We start from the raw sequence: 8254 nt of genomic DNA on the forward strand, positions 1-8254 counted from the left end.
CAAACTTGAATGGACGAACGTTTCACTGGCCTTGCCTTTTGCTCAACCTAATCGGCTCCACTGAACTTGTCCCCAGGGCGTACGGCGTATAATTTGAGAGGGAGGACAAAAATCTATCGAAAGTATAGCGATGTGCACTGATGATCTCATTTAGAAATTCATTAGTTTTTAATTCATTAAACCCATTAAGGTCCTACTTGAAAAATGCAATCACTCTGAATGTGAGTGTGAGTTTTGCCGAGAACTCATTTTTTTTTTCTGACAGTGGTCACTGATGGCAGGGCTTGCAAGGAAATGCCATAATTCTAAAATACATACTGTGCTAGATTTCATATAATTATAAAGGCAATAATAACTATACAATAGAACATGATTTTTAAATGGCAATAAAGTTACAGAAATGTAAGCCAGATTCTAATATATCTGGAAATATAATAGTCTATTAGGTCTATTAGCTTGTTAACCCCCTCCCCACCCCCCCTCAAAAAAATGTATAAATCCAGACTCATGAAAACATTGTAATGATTTTGGTAATTTGGACTTAGATTGTGCTCCAAATTTTAAAAAGCTCTTGAATTCACAGAATTATACACTTGAAAGTTTTAGAGCTCAGTGACCCTTATATCTAGCTCAGAGATCCATGAATTACCTCTATTGTATGCAAATTTTGTGTTAATAAAAACCTAAATTTTGTTCTGGTGGGGGGATCTATAGGTTTCTTCGGATTCTTTAAAGGATCTGGGACCAGATTGAGAATCCCTGTCCTCGCCGACACCAGGATGTCTTATTTGAGCAGTAGGGGTCGCTGCTGCTCTTCCTAGGGGGAGGAGGATTTTTCCCTAAAGCTGATAGGAATAGTAACTTAAATGTAAACATTAAGTCTGTTCCTGTGAAACCAATAATACAAATTTAAAGGAAGTCCTCCCTTCTTGGTTAAGCTTCTTTTTAAAAAACTCACCAATACGGAGATCTCTTTATTCTCTTCCAAATATGTGTGGTCTTTGCCTTTGAATAATGATAGGAAATCGTAAGAGTAGATTTCATTGTCAACTTTTATACGGATTTTATTGTGTGTTTTTTTTATAGGAAGCTTTTTCTCATTTTTATACTCATAAAAATGATAAATATTATTTCTTCTTTCTTGATCACAAATCTTAACCACCCTGGTTGGTGTGGCTCAGTTGGTCAGGTGTCAAAAAGTTGGTTCTGCCCTGGCATCTATTGTGGGCTGGATTCTGAGGGAGGGGGCATGTCAGAGGCAGCCAATCGATGTTTTGCTCTCACAATGATGTCTCTCTCTCTCTCTAAAAATCAATTAAAAAATCTTTATCAAACACTACTCTAATTATGCACAGTATTCTTAGAGTTGTTTGGTTCAATGTCTTTTTTTCACATTTTTTTAGATTTATAATTCCTCATTAATTCAAAAGGAAGGAATGGTGAAAGTTTTCATTTCTTTTGGAATTTCTGAGGTCAGAAACAAAAAAAAAAAGAATGCTTGGACAATCTGTCTTTCTAATGATAGTAAATTTTAAGAAATTTTTTCCAGTTATAGATGAATATTAACATTCTCATTAGCCAGCCACAAAACTAGAATTTCCACTATCACCATTATTATCCACACTTACTTTTTTTCTGAAAGTACTAATCATGCAACTGGATGAAAGATGATATAAGTGGTGTAAAACAGGAAATAATGAAGCAAAGCTATTTGTCTTTGCAAATGGTATAATTTTATGCCTAAAAAAAAAAAAAAAGGAATCAACTGGAGAAACTGTTGGAAACAATAAGAAAATTCACTAAGGTATCTGAGTACAAAAATAATATTCAGAAATCACAAGCTTTCATATATGTAGTTAAAAATATAATGGGCTTTAAAACCATCTTATAACAGCATTAAATGAAAAATGTGCAAGGCAGATTTTAAAAACTTAAGGGACATTAAAAAATATTTGAATTAATGAAATTGCATACTTTATAACTGGATAGGAAGATTCAAAATAATAAATATGTCTATTATGCCATTAATCTAATCCTGAGAGCATTTTACAGAAAATATTGTTAATTTAATTCAAGAAATAATTATTAGTGAAAAAACTTTTAATGAATAGCAGTAAAACACTCTAAAATAAAATAAATGTTTTTATTTTCTACAGTTTCACTGCTGGTACTGTATACTTAAGTATAAAAACTTTTAATGATTTATTGTTTGAAAAATACAGCTTACTTTCCTAATGTGCAATTTATGCTATAAAAAAATAACCTGATTCCTAAAAATTTGATCTTAATTTTCCCTTTGGATTAGCTTAGCAAACTAATGCTAGGAAAGAAGCCATCTCAGCCTAACAGGGCATGGGTACTATTAGAAGGACATCAGGGGTCTCACAGAAGAATGAAATGATCCAAGTTAGAAGTGTGGGTTATTTCTGCTGCTGGGGCTGGTAGACTTCTCTCTAGAATGCTGCCGTGAATATGATTGGGTAAGAGGTCAGGTATCACAATATTAACAGGACCACTGGAACCCCACGCCTGCATTTTAGGGGTCATTGCAAGAGAAGGGGGCAGAACTCCAACAGGTGCTCATTACACCTTTGTGGTCTTGAGTCCCAATGTGACAGAAGCAAGAGAGCATCTCTGCGTTTTCTCTAGTTCTTGTGATTGGCATTGAGTTGAAGAAGAAAATATCCCATTTTTCCCATATTGCCATGCTCTGTAGCAATTGGTTCCCTTACGAAAGACAAAGTGGCATCTTCCAAGGCAATAGAGGGAGACTCTCCACAAGAGCCAGAACTAGCTAACCCCCATCTCACCTTCCCGGCTTTCCCATTGTGGATGGCTAACCAATTACAATGGTCACCACCACACTGGCCTCAGGCTTGCCCATCAAAGCTCTGGTGCAAACAGGCCTCCAACTCTTTAGTATTAATTTCCCCTTGAATAGTGGTTTCCAAACTGTAGCTCAGGATACAAGAAAAATACACAGAGTCTAACAATGATTTAGTAAAGTTACTCAAAAGCTATGCCTATTTAGAAAGAAACAGCATTTTATTTTATTCCCTCACTGATTCATACACTCAGATCTTGTTCAACAGATATTTATCAAATATCTTCCATGTGTCAAGTGTATGATATAAACCATACAGTCATTCAAACCACATGTTTCAAGTCCAAAGGCCTTTTCCATTTATATCTCTTTTCCTTCTGAAGGAGGTTATGTCCCTAAGTTACTGTTCTCAAAGCCTCATCTGTCCCTGTCTGAGGCAACGTGCATCTTCTAAGTAGTTTTCATTTTCTGTCTTCCCCTTGTGGGGGGCTAAAAAAGAATACTTTTCCTCCCACCTTCTAAATGCTTTTAGCTGGGCTAATCAATTAACAGAGACAGATTACCAGGGAGAAATAAATTGTAATACATAAGCATGAAAATTCCTGAAGACAGTGAGGCAAAATTGGGTGTATATGTCATTTTGGTCAAAGGAGAAAAAAGGAAAATGGGATTTTAGGTTTCAAAAATGAAGATGGACAATGTACACATAATTGAGGAAGAGTAGGACACACATGACAGGCAAGTGTTTGCTTCAGGGGGACAAGGGTGATCTAGCTACCAGTCCCTGCTTGGTGCCTTTCTATCTACCATATTTAATTCAGCTTAGGCAAAGGTGAAAAAGCTAAGATTTCCTTCATGGCGCAGGCCTTTCCATCTGAATCTGTTGGGAAGAAAAGGGGGAGGGTTAAAGGTGTGGGGTTTTTTTTTGGGGGGGGGTTAGTCTCTTTTTCTTTAATAACCAGCTTAAAATCACTACCCCAAAATGCAGATGTAGGGTGCCAAAACTTTGCCCTTCTCCATGTAGACATAAAACTTCATGAAAATAGGGCGCAAGTCTCTCCTGGTCATCGAAGTATCCTGGCCCCTAGCACGCTACCTGGCCACAAAGTTGGCGCTGTATATGATGAACACAAATTGCCTTGTGCTCTGTAGACTTGGCCTGGCATGAACTGTAAAACTGTCAAGAGCAAGTGCATTGACAATGAGTGCCCGCAAATCTGCCCTTTGCGCCAGAGAGCTGCTGGGCAGGACAAAAGATGCTTTCTGTCACTGATTTACTGCCCTTGACTTAGGTAATAGTATCAGCGAATATGAAGAACACTGCACTCTTGACCTGAAATCATAACTGAACAAATAGTACTCCCTTGCTCCTCCACCAATGGCATCAGCATTTGAAAGAAATGAAGTATTTTAGTTAAGCAAACTCTCTGCAAATATATTCCTTATCCTTGAAAACATGGTAATGTACTTTATAATATTAGGCAGTTTAGTGTGTTAGTGTAGCTGTCAGTAACTCTATAGGAAAACAATATCTAACAAGGACTAGAATGAAAGAAACTCATAGTTATTATCACTGCATCAGACAGGAATATCCACACCCACACCCTTATAGGAAAAGTGGAAATGTAAGTGGAAATAAAGGCTAAGAATGTGTGTGCCAGTATGAGGCACTGTAGTCCCAAGACAATGGGCTAGCTAGCCAAAGCAACAACAACCACCAAAGCAAAAGGATACCAGGAAAGTCTTTATAATGTTTGTGTTTGTTAGGCAATATGGTGTAATGGGCACAGAGCATGGACTGGAGGGACAGACAGACCTGGGTCAAGTCCTGGTTCTAGTACTCACTACCTGTTTGTCTTGAGTAGTTTACTTAACTTCTCCCAACCACAATTTCATCATCTGTATGAACCTTGGTGGTTCCAAGAATTAAATCAGATAAGTGATGATCAGCACTTGGTCTCTGAGACATGTTTCAGTGAAGCCTAGTGCACTCATTCATTCTGCAATTTTTTATTGAATGTCTGTTTGGCTCACCAATGTATCCCCTTCCTTCCCACCTTCCTAGTGGTCATGGCAAGAAGACCAGTCAGAGTAGAAAAAAGTGGGAATGCAAAGGAGTTTACATTTTAATGTTGTACAAGATTTTGTAAGATGCTAGAAGAAACTTAAACTTCTGGAAATTAAATAATGGTTTTATTGATAGTTGATGAAATGTGAATACGTGAAAATAAAGTAATAATAGGATAATGTCACCTCAAAAGAAAAAGTATGCTTTAGTCTTCTTTACAGAGTCTTTTTATTTTATTTATTTTTATTGAGGTACAATTGATATATAATAGTCTTTTTTAAATCAGCAAGAATCTGTTATTAAAATAAAACTCTGCCTAGATTATTAACATAAACTTTTCCTCAGTTACATTTTGAAAGAAAGTATTCTTGCATCTAATTTTAATTAATACACACATTTGCTTTTTTAGTCAGATTGTATATTCTTCTAAGAAAAGTTAAAACTAAACTAATGTTAAAGTACAAGTAACAAATGGGACACAAATATAAAAAAATCCAATAAATTCTTTTACTCAATTTAAACATAATACTTTGTTTCTATAAATCCAAGTCAAAGGAATTTGGGAAAGCAACCTATGCTACCAAGAGAAGAAAGAAATTTAGTGGGTCTCATACCATTATCAAGAGTCCACTTCAAAGCATTGTTTAAAGCATACTCTCCTGGTCCAAACCTGCTATCTTTTTAATAAAATCACTTAAAGATTTTAGTAAGACTGTTTCACGTTCTGTACAAAAACATCCAGAAAATGCTACAAAGCAGTGTACTTACTGGGATATGTGTTGTTGATTTTGGTTTCCCTATTGATTCTTGTAGGAGTTGTTAATCCTAATTGCAACAAACAAATAAGATGAGAGAGATGGATTTGGTGGCTTATCTATAATAATAAAAGAGTAATATGCTAATTAGATCAGACATCCTTCTGAGGACCTTCTGGACGAAGCCGGGGCTGTGAGGGAAGCCTGGGTCCCAGGTGCCAGAGGGAAGCCAGTGCAGGCAGCCAGGGGAAGGAAGGCCTACTCTTGCAAGAATTTCATGCATTGGGCCTCTAGTCCTATATAATAAGAGAGGAATATGCTAATTATCTGTTTCGCCATAATGTCACGACCAATCTACAAGTGGTGGAGAGCTACAGGAGGGCGGGGCAGTGAGCCATGAGCCACGGAGAGCCACCAGCAGCGGTGGGCGGGTAGGAAATAATGAAAAGAAATGGGCCACAATTAGTGTTTCTGCATCTATTTCAAATAGATGCATGAAGGCTTCACTAGTGTTAAATTAACGTTTTTGTAAACAACATAATATAATATAAAATTTTAAAAACATTATATATATATGTGTGTGTGTGTATATATATATATATATATATATATATATATATATATATATATATAAAATCCTAATATGCACATAGACTGAATGGCAGAATAACCAAACAACCTATCACTATGATGTGGGCTGACCACCAGGGGGTGTGCATGGAACATGGTGGGCGTGGGCAGCAGGTGGCAGAGTGCGGAACATGGTGGGCATCGGCCACAGCAGGATGGTGGAGCAGATGAGTGGGGGTGCCAGATCAAGGCAGGGCACCAGTCGCTGTCATCAGGGCAAGCCTCTGGTGGTTACTGAAAATTCTTTGCTCCCTTGCGCCGAGATCCTACCCGGCACTCACACCTGCTGCCGGCGCCCAGCTCCTGCCCTGATCGCTTGGGGCCAGCAGCTGCCACTTGCACCTGAGGGCTTCTCCATCTCCCCCTGCTCCTGAGGGGCAATTGGGGCAGCAGCCACCACTCGCATCTGCTGCTGGCGCTGGCCCCAATGGCTTCACGCCATCAATGGATGCGAGCAGGGCCAGCACCATCATCATGTGGGAGCGGAGGTGGTGGGAGCAGGGCTGCTGGCAGGGAGGGGACCAGAGGTTGTGGCAGGAGGATCCAAGCAGGGGCATGGAGGTTGGGCCAAGACCTGCCCCTGTGCCCACCACAGACTCACGGCGTACAATTCCTTTCACAAGGTGCACAAATTCTTATAATCTATAAGGGCCCCTATTATAATCTATACATATAAAGAGGTAATATGCTAATTGCACTTATGGTGTCCCCGTAATGACCAATTTGCATATTGATGCATGCGCAGCACAGGGCAAGGGCTAGAGCCAAGTTCCAGGGTGTCTGAGGAGAGTGCCTGACAGGAGCCTGGACTACAAAGAAGGAAGAGGAAGTGGCCACGGGGAGCTCTTCCAATCCCCCTGCACGGACACCTTACCCCAAACCCCTCAACCCCCACCCCGGGATGGACAGACACCCTACCCCAGCCCTGCACCCCCAGGGGTCAGGGAGGCTGACTGGATGGGGAGAAGACTCAGCCTCGGGGGTAGCTGCAGCCTCTGACTCCTGATCTCTTCCACTGCCATCCCTGCCAGGGGCGCCCACAACAATAGCACGCCAGCAACCACCTGTCAGCACACCGAGGCACCCGGAAGTCTGGCCCACTGCTGCTGGGGCTGGGCACGCCTCTCCTCCTTACAACTCCAGACCTGGGTGGAGGCAGGCCTAAGCAGCAGCTCTGTCTCTGCAGCAGAAGTGTGCTGAACCTCGCTGGGGGCACGGCTAAACCCGCCCTCCTAGCCCGCCTGGCTCTGCCCTGGCCTGGCCCCGCCCTGGCCTGGCCCCCACCCCGCTCCAGGAGATTGGAGCCCCGCCCTGAGCAGGTACAGCTGCAAAACAGCCACATGCAATTTAAAGAATGGCACCAAGCGGGAAGGTTTGACAGTTACTCCCCCTTTGAGCCTCACTGCCCCCCTAGCGCCCCCCTAACTCCCTGCCCCCCATCAGCACCTCCAGGGATGACTACCGCTACAGGGTTGTTGGCCAGAGCCCCAACGCCTGTGGAACCCTCTGCAAAGCTTCCATAGCTATAGTCCCAGGAAACAATCATACTCTCCTCCCCTAATCAGCACCTGCTACCTGTGAGGGTACCCGTGAGCTTAAAAATAACAATCCCTTCCCATTTACACATCACTTACTTGATGAAACATTTCTAGGTTTATTAGCTCAGAACCTCCTCATGACAACCCAGTGAGGTAGGCGGAGAAGAGATTACAACTCCCATGGTATATGCTAATGTATTCAGAAATGAAGCTCAGAGAGGAAAAGTGTCAAACCCAGTGGTTCCCAAGGTGCAGCACATGCACCACGGTGGGGTGGGGCAATTTGATTTTAAGTGGGGGCAATTCGAGAATGAGTTAACAGTGAATTTTTGGCATTTCTATGGTTCTAGGGGGCCTCATCTACAGCATATCCAACATAATAAAAGGCTAATATGCAAATGACCTAATGGTGGAATGACCAGTCACTATGATGCGCGCT

The sequence above is a fragment of the Myotis myotis genome, unplaced genomic scaffold (genome assembly GCF_014108235.1).
Source record: "Myotis myotis isolate mMyoMyo1 unplaced genomic scaffold, mMyoMyo1.p scaffold_m19_p_6, whole genome shotgun sequence".
NCBI lineage: Eukaryota > Metazoa > Chordata > Mammalia > Chiroptera > Vespertilionidae > Myotis > Myotis myotis.